At 37.8% G+C, this 13,130-nt stretch overlaps 1 long non-coding RNA gene across 1 annotated transcript; it reads right to left on the bottom strand.

The window, feature by feature from the left end:
• Positions 1-9,648: 9,648 nt before the first annotated feature.
• On the bottom strand, positions 9,649-12,433 carry LOC138403833 (uncharacterized). The gene is made up of 3 exons (XR_011237991.1): positions 11,885-12,433; positions 10,631-10,677; positions 9,649-9,838 (listed from the first exon to the last, which is right to left on the bottom strand). It is a non-coding gene; the product is annotated as an uncharacterized lncRNA (long non-coding RNA).
• Between the last annotated feature and the right edge of the window lie 697 nt (positions 12,434-13,130).

The raw sequence follows: 13,130 nt of genomic DNA, 5'->3' as shown, positions 1-13,130 counted from the left end.
GCAAGTGACATTTAATTACTTAAAACGCACATAACTCCGAAAAGTTAGTGTGTGATAGGTACTTAAGTGTTACTGCTTAAAAAGCACATTGCTCCGAATATTTGGAGATGCGTGCCCGGGATCGAACCCCAGGCTTTCCGTCGTTAGTTGAAGTTGGTCAATAAATATCTGTTCTATACCATGATGCATCATTTAAAAAGATGTTTGGTATTTGGATAACTAAAGCTAAAACTTGTGGGAATTAAAAATCAAGAAGATTTCCATGCTACGTGCATCCACTTCACGCAAAATATCTATCTGGAATTTCGTATCTAGTATAGTAATCCTAGAGACTATAGTCAAGATAATAATGATAAGTAGATCAAGTACCTATCTTATCATATCATATTATAATTCATATCGAACGATGGGCCTTTTAGCGCTGACAGATTTGCACTTGACCGCGAATAGAGAACATTTAGACATAGTAAAAAAAAAGATTCCGACGAATTGAGAACCTCCTCCTTTTTTTGAAGTCGGTTAATAATAGCATGTGCAATTATTATTACGTTATACCAGACCTCTTTTATTGATATTGCGATATTGCGTAATAATTATCACCACTATATCTTACAAATCTAACACCATACCAGACCATCAATAAGAGTAATTTATTACCTATTTTGAATAAATCATTTGACTTTGACTTTGACTTTGATAAACTAATATTATTATTGGCCGATGGGGCAGACGACGTGTTCTGGAGTGGAGAACGCGTACTGGTAAGCGCAGTGTGCGACGACACCCAGCCCGCTGGACCGATGACCTGAAGAAGAAGAAGTAGCCCTATTGTGACACTTACTCTTAGAGCGAGATAGCTAAATGCATTTAAGCTCTTGTTAGAACGTGACAAAATGATTATGCTTTGTCTTTATCACCGTGGCCACTTTTTTTGTTTGTCAAAATGGATTTGTACGTGAGTATTTGACAAACAACGTGAAGTGTAGAAGGAATGACATTTCACAAGTATGAAAATCTGCTTGAGCGAGAGGGACTGAGGGGGCCACGCTAGTTGCAAATCTGGACATATCTGTGTCCGCGACAGTTCGAGATGTCAATCGGGGTATGTCGACCTGTCGCGTACTATAGGTATACGAAGATTTGCTTCTTCGTTTGGATATGGAATGCCCTTCCAGTTTCAGATGTACCCTCCCCTATTAATATACTTGTACAAAGAATGTCTTAGTTTAAGTTTTACTATTTAGAAGTTCTAGTTAAGCATGTTGAGTTAGCCTGTAAGTGAGTAGGGTGACATGGTAAACAGTGAACCACTAAAATTTCAAACATTTATAGATCCACCGTACGTGAATGTAGTTAAGAACTATTGGCATTAGACGAAAGGTAATTTATTAAATATGTGTTTTGCATATCAATTTCAGCACTAATTGTAATAGTTTATAGGTAATATTGTTATATTTAAAAGATGGCGAATGGTTCACTGTGTACCAGTATATGTACACAGTGAATCGGGGGGTGAGTCGACAGTGAACCAATGTGTACACAGTGAATCATCATTTTAATTACCTATATTTGTCACATATTTAAAAATATTTATTGATATAAATGTCGTTAAATAAAACTACAGTAAAGTAATATTTAATCATTTCTTTATATATTTGTATTCTTTAGCAACAATCACATAAAATCAGTACAAAAAACAAACTAGTAGATACTAATTTAACTTACAAATCTAATTAGGAATACTGACTATATAAATTAATGCTTGGATTTTTATATTTCCACTTATTAGTATTTTCACATAAATCTTCTCATAGTTGAATATTTTAAATTACATTCTTGTGCTGCTTTGTGTATACTCATTCCGTTCTTTACAAGATCTACAGTTTTTTTCATGTCTTTTGCATCATGTCCGCCAATTTTTCGATTTTTTACTGTAGTTCGACACATTCTAAAACAAAAAGATTACTATTATTATATTAAGTAGTAGATCTTCTTTTAACGCCTTTTTGTTCATAACAATCACAGTTGAAAGTTAATGGATAAATTGTATCGGACATAATGAACAAAGTGATTGGTACACAGTGAACCATGGTTCACTGTGTACCCTACGATTTTGAGCCACTGTGTGCAGACACCACTTTCTAACCTTTAAGGTTACATAACTATTAAACATACCAAATTCAAAGGATATTTATATATCTAAGTTATTAAGGAACAATTACTTTACACATGGAAACAGTGCAATATAATGTTACTAAATATACAACGATTCTAGAAAGAAAATAAATGAAAACACGTGTACTTACTTTTTTTGGCTCCAAGGACAAAACCATACACTGTGCCACTGTTACGGGCGGGAGAGCGCCGTCGACTGGGGAGTGCGGGAGGTGGTAGAAGGCGAACTGTTTCGCGTTTGCAGTACGGTTTAGCAACGTCGCGTTTTTGAGATATGAGTGGTGGTGCACTGTGTACTACTGGGCCACTGTTTACCACCTGACCCTATACATTGATAGTCCTAAGTTTATATAAGTCGTCATAATTAGTTTTCTTTGTATACCGTTGGCTTCCTATTAAATAAAAAAAAAAAATAAATAAAAAAAATACTTTCCTTCAAGTAAAGACTGAAATGTGAATAAGCATCTTCTTGGTAAGCGCGTTCCATGCATTTAGGCTGCATTATCAGTACTGAGTAAGTTTGATTGCAACCTGCAAGTCTATGTAAATTAAAAAATAAAAGATTTTACATGTTGTGCTGTGGTTGCCATCTACCTATAATATAAAAATGAATCACTAAATGTGTTGCTCATCGCAAGTCTCGAGAACAGCTAAACCGATTTCGCTAATTCTTTTTTTATAATATTTCTTGAAGTACGAGGATGGTTCTTACGGAGAGAAAAATTTAATTCAACCTCCCCCTCAATTTTCTAAACTTCACCCGAGCGAAGCCGGGGCAGGTCAGCTAGTTTTTAATAAAAGTCGAAAGAAATAATTTGCTTCATTTCTAGAAAATATTCATAGGCATTATTATTTACGGCCATTTGGCAGTCCTGCGGTGATAAAAAGTCTATGCAGAAGTATAAAGATATAACAACGTAGGTCATATTTCTTTCTGTTTAATTTAAATTTAAATAGGAACAGATTTTCAAAAGGACACATAATATTATGTTTTTTTTTTTTTTTTTTTTCAGATACAAGCCCTTGACTGCAATCTCACCTGATGGTAAGTGATGATGCAGTCTAAGATGATAGCGGGCTAACCTGGAAGGGATATGGCAGTTTTTATTAAACCCGTACCCCTTTGGTTTCTACACGGCATCGTACCGGAACGCTAAATCGCTTGGCGGCACGGCTTTGCCGGTAGGGTGGTAACTAGCCACGGCCGAAGCCTCCCACCAGAAAAAAATCAAATTAAAAGACGGGGCCTACCCATGTGGTGAACGTGACATTAGGCGTGCTGACGGTGCGCCGCCTGCCAAGTTGCATGCTGCATCGGCCGTTGACCCGCTGACTCACGCTTCCTACTCGGAGTCGGCCGCGTCCGAACATGGGCCGGGTTTGTCCGCCGATCTAATGTGGCCAGTTTCGAATTCTTTACACGTATTATTTTGAGATTATATAAAGTTGGACCAAACGCGTCGGAACCGCTGGATTCAGGCAACGCAAGGTCATGGCGTGTGGAAGTCCCTACAATGAGACCTATGTCCAGCTTTGGACGTCTATCATATTAAGTGCTTCTCATTCTGAGAGGAGACGCGTTGTCAATATTGTGCGACGATGGGTTGATCATGATGATGATATTTCTATTTCTTACATATTTATCAGAGCTAACTGTGCATCAGATGGTCCAGCCTAATCCAACGGATGCAATATGCAAAAGTACCTACACCAGGATTATTCGATTGTTGAATATCTTTTACAGGGATAAAAATATATAAAACAAAAAACTACATTATTAGTCACATCACAAGACGTAAGGGGCATCCCTGAGTGCGGAGTACATAAATTAGTATTTTACCTTGTTTTAGGTAGGTATCTAATTTTATAATTAACTAGCTGCCCTGGCGAACTTCGTTCCGCCTAACAATCGATTCAAATTTTTAAAATTTTTCTCTCCGTAAGAACCATCCTCGCACTTTCAAGGAATATTATAAAAAAAGAATTAGCGAAATCGGTTCAGCTGTTCTCGAGGTTTGCGATGAGCAACACATTTAGTGATTCATTTTTTTATATTATAGATTTACTCCGCATGAATGATCTATCCTTCCTTCCTTCAAAAACAAAACTTTCGATATATATATATACATACGTATATTATGTGTATTTAGTTTATTTAATTAGTACACCCCTTCCGCTTTCTTTAATTTTTATATCCTCTACCCTAAGGTTGCCTGGAAGAGATCGCTATTTTAGCGATAAGGCCGCCTATTGTACATGCTGTATTTGTTATATGTCTATTGTTTTTGTTTTGGTGTACAATAAAGCATATTTTACTTTACTTTTACTTTAGGTATATTGTATAATTCACGGTAAAATCTTTTATAAATAACGTATTTACAAGGTAGGTAGGTCTACAGTCACATAGAATGTACTATATAGGTACTTAGCTAAGTCCTAGCATATTTTTTAAAACGCAAGACATGAATCTCAGTTTGAGAGTGCTCTTTAAACTGAATACGAGAGGCTCTGTCAGCGTCGAGACGTGGAGATGGATGCTTGAAGACAGTGCAGACTGCAGGCTGTAGCTTTCTAAGTTTCTTAGATACTTATTCTCATAGTACCAACCATAGTAGATATATATTTACAGATACTCTCGGCTGTAGGTACCTACTTTGGTTTTTTAAATAAGTAGTCATTTTATCAGGGTACTCGTAAGTTTAGGTTTTAGAGAAGAAGAATTAGGTTTTTAAAAATCCCGTGGGAACTCTATGATTTTCCGGGATAAAAAGTAGCCTATGTCACTCTCCAGGTCTTTATCTATACCCAATACCCATACAAAAAATCACGTCAATCCATTGCACCGTAGCGACAAACCAACAAACCAACAAACAAACACACTTTCACATTTATAATAAGGGTACTGATAATGTCCTCCCGACCGTGCGATCGAATTTCGGCCACGGCGGCCAATCTTCGTACAGAATAGCCAACTTCGCGGGAGACATTATAGTGCACAAGTGTTTGCTCAAACACAGGTGTACTCTCTATTCCCTCACTTTCATAGCCCAATGGGACGGAAATCCGAAACGACCGGAGAGATATCAGTGCAAGGGCGGCTTTACATGTTCTTCGAGGCACGAGGCTCAAACCGCCAACTTCCTAACTCCACCGGGCTAATAATATGTAGATTTTTTTGATAAATCCAACACTTTACTATTTTTGGCCCGACCCGGGAATCGAACCCAGGACCTCGTCATCTGCAGTCGAACATGCTAACCACTAAACCCACGAGAGTTGTCGCCGGTAATACTAGCACAGCTAAAGTGATTTGGTTTCGACCACGACGCGAGGGGTTTCTGTTTACTTCGCCAGTATAGCTGTTCATACCGACAGCTTACTTTCGAGTGAAAGTCAGCCACCTTTCACGAATAAACTTTACAGCTTTTTACTCTATACAGACAATTCAATTATAAGCAAAGAGCAGATCGCTTTTGTAACACAATCATCACCATCATCGTCAAGATCAACCCATTGCCGCGGCTCACTAACAGAGTACGGGGGTGATTACGTAAAACGTTGAACTAGCAACAGCAACGCGACAGCAGTAGCAATGCGACAGTTCATTTGCTGTCTCTCTTCTTCTTCTTATTTTGCTTTGTGGCTATTGCTGTCTCTCTCTAGCCGCTGTTACGTGTGACGTTTGACTGCAATGATCGCGAGATTAACGCCTGTCGCAAGCCTGTCGCGAGATACGTCGAGGTCTCCTCTCAGAGTGAGAAGGGTTTTGAGTTTGACCATAGTCTACCACGCTGGCCAAGTGCGTATTGGCAGACTTCACACACCTTTGTGAACATTAAATCTATACTAATACATAATATTATAAAGAGGTAAAGTTTGTTCGTAGGAAGTAATCTCTGGAACTTCTGAACCGATTTTGAAAACTCTTTCACCAGTAGAAAGCTACAATATTCTTAGTGACATAGGCTATATTTTTTTTAATTAGAGACCCCTACATTGAAACCTACAATAATTACTTAGTTTAGCAAAATTATCTTTGAAAATTTAAACACTAGGTATACTTATTGATCGTTCAGATTTCAAAAGAGATTGTGCCTTGAGTTGATAGAAAATATTAGTTCCTGTACGCCTTTCAAATGTTGTTTCCTAATAAGTAATAGGTAATACTTTTTAATTTTTTTTTGTTTGAAACTAAATGTTGCAAGTTTAAATGATTTTGTTCAGTATACATTTTCTTACTGGACTCCGCGATGTGATTAAAATGTCGGTTGGTCAAATTACCTCAATCAAGCAGTCATAGCTCTTAGCCTAAATATTATCTTACTATAATAGCTATAATATAGTAATTTCTAAAGTAGCTTAAATTCATTTCTAAAAGCAATATAAAAAGTAACAATAAGTGATTCTTAAAACGCAAAACGTTCACATTCTTCTCACATTAGTTATGGACGACAATCAGTTTCCACCTTTCGTTCGGAAATTGTATAGCAGTTATTTAAAAATAGAAATTGGGATCGATAAAAAATTGGAGCACGTGCCAATAGAGTTCGCTCGTGCAATTGTATTTTTATTTTAAAAAGCAGCCAAAATGAGCAGTTGTCGTTGGGCACTGATTTTCTTATGACGTCAGTCGTCAGAACTTTTTCCGGTGTTTTTTAAACTTTTGGACGTTGCAAGAAATACTTATCGATATATATCTATATATATAAAAGGAAAAGGTGACTGACTGATTGACTGACTGCCTTATCTATCAACGCACAGCTCAAATTACTGGACGGATCGGGCTGAAATTTGGCATGCAGATAGCTATTATGACGTAGATATCCGCTAAGAAAGGATTTTTGAAAATTCAACCCCTAAAGGGGTGAAATAGGGGTTTGAAATTTGTGTAGTCCACGCGGACGAAGTCGCGAGCGTAAGCTAGTGTTTGATATTCTGGTATGGTTTCCTCCCATCCTTTTCTATCTTGGTCCTTTGAACCAGATATGAAACGGCAAATAAAAATTTTGCATAGCTATTTAGTATTTGATGATCCATCATCATCATCATCAACCGATAGACGTCCACAGCTGGACATAGGTCTCTTATAGGGACTTCCACACGCCACGGTCTTGCGCCGCCTGAATCCAGCGGCTCCCTGCGACTCGTCTGATGTCGTCCGTCCACCTAGTGGGGGGTCTTCCAACACTACGATTTTTGTTTTTTGTTGTTGTTTTCATATTTGATGATAGCTAGCTATTATTATAGGCATTTCCGATGATTAATCTAATTAGTTTTTTTCGCACTACATCGCTAAACCGATGACGCGACGTTTCACTTAAAAAAGGCTTCCTTTTCTAAACGGATTTAGAACTTACAATAAAAATATTCAGCTTACAACAGTTAGGTAAACTTTGCGGCTTCGCCTGTTTCCGCAGTCCATAGTTAGTTGTATCCTATAATTTTAATCCTATATTGAAAATCCATGCCATTCTCTTCCTTAAATTTTCATAGTTCACCTTTCAAAGCCTATTGCTTAAGCTAGCTTAGTTACCTTATTGAAATACTAGGCGATGCCCACGACTTCGTACGCGTGGATTTAGGTTTTAAAAATCCCGCGGGAACTCTTTGATTTTCCGGGATAAAAAGTAGCTTATGTCACTGTCCGGTCTTAAACTATACCCATGCAAAAATCACGTTGATCCGTTGCTCCGTGGCGACGTAGTTGATGGACAAACCAACAAACCGAGAGACCAACAAATAAACACACTTTCACATATTTTATAATAGGGGTAGTGATAAACAGATATAAAATTGTTTTTGTAACGTAACATAATAATCGGTAATCTGGAGCGTTTCCAAAGTGAGCACATAATTCTGTTACGCAAAACACCGCACGATACAAGGTGTTATACAATAGCAGATATTTCGGGAATCAATGTAAATCATAGGCTTGCTCCTACGATACGAGCAGATATTATGTTTATTTCTGCCGAGCCTCTGCGATCTGTGCCCTTAGAGCAAGTTTGCACATATCGACAGTGTCTAGATAACGTTGACCGTTTCGAATATCAAGAAACTAACTTCAGAAGATAAACAACCTAAAACTCTTTGTTTCAAAGTCATTAATTCAGTAATCCATAGTCAATCGCTGAGTGACTGTGAGCTTTATTATGAGGCCTAGCTAACCATGTCTCACATCCATTGTCATCACTGCCAACACGCACCTACCTACTGTTTGAAGATTTTGATCTTCAAGCACTGAGGAATTTAGGACGGGAAGACATCTCGAAGCTTCCCGAACGCTGCCCACCCGACTTGGATTCGGTGGCTTACCTCTTTCTCGAAATTGAACCTACCTACAGGATTGTATGTCCCAGGTATACCTACATACTCGACTACAATATTACTCGACTACAATATTACTCGACTACAATATTTTCAAGTGCAGAGCTCTCAACCAGACATGTCTTATGAGTATTAGACAATAGTGTAGTGATTTTTGTTTTACAAGATTTCCGCTTTAGACGCTGACTGTAGATTTAAAGATGAACTGGGGGTATACTACCACCACTTAAGGTGTTTTGACTTTCTCATACAAATCTTTTATGAAAATGTCAAAACAATATTGAAATATTACTAACTAGATACTTTAAGCGATGGTAGTAGGGCCCCTGCAACTTCAAATAAAAGATAAAAGCACCCCGGATGGGTTCAAATCTAGTCGGGTCTTCGGCTAACCACGTGAGTACCTACCTATAGCCGCGCTCATCTATATTTATAAAAGAAGACATTTACTTTCACGTTTCAGTGTTTCCATATTCGAAATCTATAAACGTTGTCGAACCTCGTACCAAGCCTGCTGCTGATCGCTTGCGTCACAAGTCACGACTCACGAGTCATGACTGACGGCTTCCACATCGGTGATGGACAGAATTATATTCACTACACTACACAGATTTTAGAGCATTATTTTGTATTTGTTATGTAACTTCATATACTGACTCGAAGACATTTCGTGGTTTACCAAAGTATGCAGGCTATTCCACAGTGCTATCCGATTTGTGTCCAATTCTTCAGGACAATAATTTCGTTTTGCATTTTGTCTTACCAGCCAGCCATACCTGCCGACTATATCTTATAATAATTAACGTAAATTAGCTCAATGTTATATGTGAAAATTAGTACTTATAGTCAACCAAATGTATACCACAGATATACAGGCACACACTGTTCAAAATCATAATAATATGTACTTATAAGTCCCGCAAATTGCTAATGCGTGTGGCCGCCATTTTAGTGACGGCAGCACTAGACTGAAGTTTCGAGCTGATGGTATATTTTTATTTCATCTGACGTCAAAATGACGTCATTTCGATGTTAATGAGACATGGTTCCAGCGCACGAAGAAGTAGAGTTAAAAGTAGGAAGATTATTAAAACCAGAAATGTGTATTTCAACATTATTATTTCAACTATAAATACATCAAGGAGGTATACTTATTCCTGTGTTATACCTAATATCTTGAAGATCCTTTTACCGGCAATTTTGGAACCGTAATTTTATTAGTAGGGTTTTGTTCTTCATTCATCTTTATTAGGTTGTCGTGATCAAGACTTCGGCTAAGATGGAGGTTACGGCCGAGGCAGCGGCGGGGGTTGTGACGGAACTATGTTATGCGGCTCTGTGAACAATGAAGACAAAATAAAAAACCGGCCAAGTGCGAGTCAGGCTCGCGCAATGAGGGTTCCGTACTACAGTCGTATTTTTTCGACATTTTGCACGATAATTCAAAAACTATGATGTATAAAAATAAATAAAAATCTGTTGTAGAATGTACAGGTGAAGACCTTTCATATGATACCCCACTTGATATAGTCACTCACTTCGAAAGTTGAAAATACTAATTATTAGTTCATGACCACAATTTAATTTTTTTGTGTGATCTAACCCTAAATTCATGGTTTTCAGATTTTTCCCCAAATGTCAGCTATAAGACCCACCTTCCTGCCAAATTTCATGATTCTAGGTCAACGGGAAGTACCCTGTAGGTTTCTTGACAGACAGACGGACAGACAGACAGACAGACAGACAGACAACAAAGTGATCCTATAAGGGTTCCGTTTTTCCTTTTGAGGTACGGAACCCTAAAAACTGGCCAAGTGCGAGTCAGGCTCGCGCATCGACGGTTCCGTACTACAGTCATATTTTTTCGACATTTTGCACGATAATTCAAAAACTATGATGCATAAAAATAAATAAAAATCTGTTTTAGAATGCACAAGTGGAAGCCCATTCATATGATAAGTAACGAACTTGATATAGTTATATTTCTTTGAAAATTTTAAATACTAATTATATTATACCTATTAGTTCATGACCAAAGTTAGTATTCTCTACAATACCTTAGTGAGGATCTACGTACTATTACAACCACTAGTCACACAGTCTTCTGGTTTTGGAAGCTTTCACTTACCTGGCTCTACAGGAGGTGCAGGTGGTGGAGTGACAGGCAGGTAGCCCCTGGAGAAAGAAAATTAACTTTTTAAGTCACAAATGCTTCTATGATGACTGACTCTTAGGTGTATCGCTTGACTGACACGGCTCGTGGAACGTGGAACCTGAATCACTATAGTTTAGGAGTGCTGTACCCTAGGTACATCATCAGGGTTGAAGATTTCGGACTTGGAGTCCAAGCATGAAGTCGTTGTTTGGTACCTACAACATTGATTCACTATGAACACTTCCCTGAATCTTGATAACTTGGGTGGGCAGTAACCCTGCAGCATCAGGATTGAGGAGTTGGATCCAGAAATTTTTATGGGACCACCACGAAAACATTCTCTATTGATTAGAAAAAAATATTTAAAAATCGGTCCAGAAACCTCGAAAAAATCGATGTACATACATAAAAAAGGGCAGAATTGAGAACCACCTCCTTTTTGGAAGTTGGTTAAAAATAAATAAAAATTATGTTTTATGTATTTAAATTAAAGAATTCTAGCCCCATAAACAACCTATTTACAAAAATTCACTTTATTTTATTACTACAGTCCAAGACCCTATTTTGGGTAGGTAAACCTGTCTACACCCAACCCTGTCATCTAACCAACCACTTGCGCCTTCGGCGCCCTGGAGCTCTCATTGCCTGCTATCCTGGGAATCGACATTAATCTTGAAAATGAGAATTGGGCTCCTCTTTGCCAAGTGTCCTAAGAAAGGAAGTTTTCACCGCATGATAAATGAACAATCGTTGTTGTCGTCAACCGCTAGACGCCCATTGCTGGACATAGGTTACTTGTAAGGACTTCCACACACCATGGTCTTGTACTGCCTGAATCCAGCAGCTCCCTGCAACTCCTTTGATGTCGTATGTTCATCTAGTGGGTGGTCTGCAAGCGTAGCGCTTTTCGCAGCGAGGTCACCTTGGGAAACCAACGTCTATCGAGTATTCAAATTATGTGTCCAGTACGTGACAGGTCAAGATCGCAATCGGGGTGGGGATGCTCCCACACCCGCACAGCCCCCGCGCTAGCCCGGAACGGGATAGATGAAATTCCTGTGTTTTTGAAGCTAGAGATATGAAAATCGGAATTTAGGTATTCTGGGTTCCGTACCTGGTGAGGCTGAGTGTGTAGGTAAGTGAGGCCTTTTGCAACAGGAAAATTTCTAATCTCATTAGAAACCGGAAAATTTACGCTTACGAACTCGCGGGCAACTTGCTACTTACCTAATTAATGTGAACTTGAAGCTAAGCAATTTATTTTCAGGCTTTTCCATGACATTCAACTTGACCGTTTAAAATTAGCGAAGCATTATAGAATTGATGACGTTTTACATATCACACAATACCTGTTACTGAGTTATCACATTCAGACCTTGACGCTGCGAGCTCAAACATATAGAACAACATATTGTGCTAATTGCGAACATAGTAAACATTATGTGCATGTTGGATCGATCGGAAAAAAACTCGCTGTTAAAAATAAGGTCTACTGTTGCCTGCATTTAAAATTCAAAATCCATTAACATTGAGCGTCTGCATTCTACACTTTTACTGGTATTAGAAAGATATATGATAAAATAGAATCACGCAGATATGAAGCGTAAGTTTAACATTAGATGGTTGAATTTCAAGAGAGGCAGATCGAAAAATGAATACATTTTATGGAGCATCTGCATATACCATTATCGGTGATAAATTTCTTCAGGCTGAAGTTGTTTGCTTCGATTGCAATATACTAAAGTATTGTGCAACAGAGGCGTATGTTTGAAAAGATGGAATTTCATTGTTATCTACTAATTTGAAATAAATAAATGAATGCAACTTGCTGTAGAGGAAATAAAATATATTTCGATAAAAGTACTAGTACATACCTAGTTCCGTAAATACGAAATGTAGAAACTATTAAAACATCTCGAGGTGTTTTTTGAGCAAAATGAAAAATCCCGTCACTATATTTAACGGTTTAAAATGACTTATGTAAGAGAAAAGCTGGAATTTATTTAAAAGCTCTGGTCTGCCATATAAATTGATTGATAGAACCACGATTAACCAATGTAAACCAAAACAAAAATTCACAGATTTTAACTACTCCAGATTTGTTACGATACCAAAATGTTACATAGAGCGTTTAGTTTTAATGAATACAACTTTAATATAGGGGATATGGAAGATATTTTGGAGCCTATGTATATTGGATACGTATCACAACAAATTTTGAGTACAAAACATGCCATAATTTGTCTTGCATAATTTTTGCGTAACGTATTTTATATTCTAAAATTTAATCTTCTTCGATTTCCTCTTGCATAAACTCTCCAGCAGAGTCTTCTTCGTCCTTGGGATCTATCATCGGTTCTACTATAGTTTGAATTATTGGCTCAATTTTAACGGGTTCTTCTAATACTCTTCCTTTAGCTTCAATCTGGTCTACAGCTGTAGGGTCTTTAATTTGAACTATTGGCTCAATTTT

Source organism: Maniola hyperantus, chromosome 2 (genome assembly GCF_902806685.2).
Source record: "Maniola hyperantus chromosome 2, iAphHyp1.2, whole genome shotgun sequence".
Taxonomy (NCBI): domain Eukaryota; kingdom Metazoa; phylum Arthropoda; class Insecta; order Lepidoptera; family Nymphalidae; genus Maniola; species Maniola hyperantus.
Note: the sequence above shows the minus strand (reverse complement) of the source record. Positions and strands in the feature narration are given on the sequence as shown.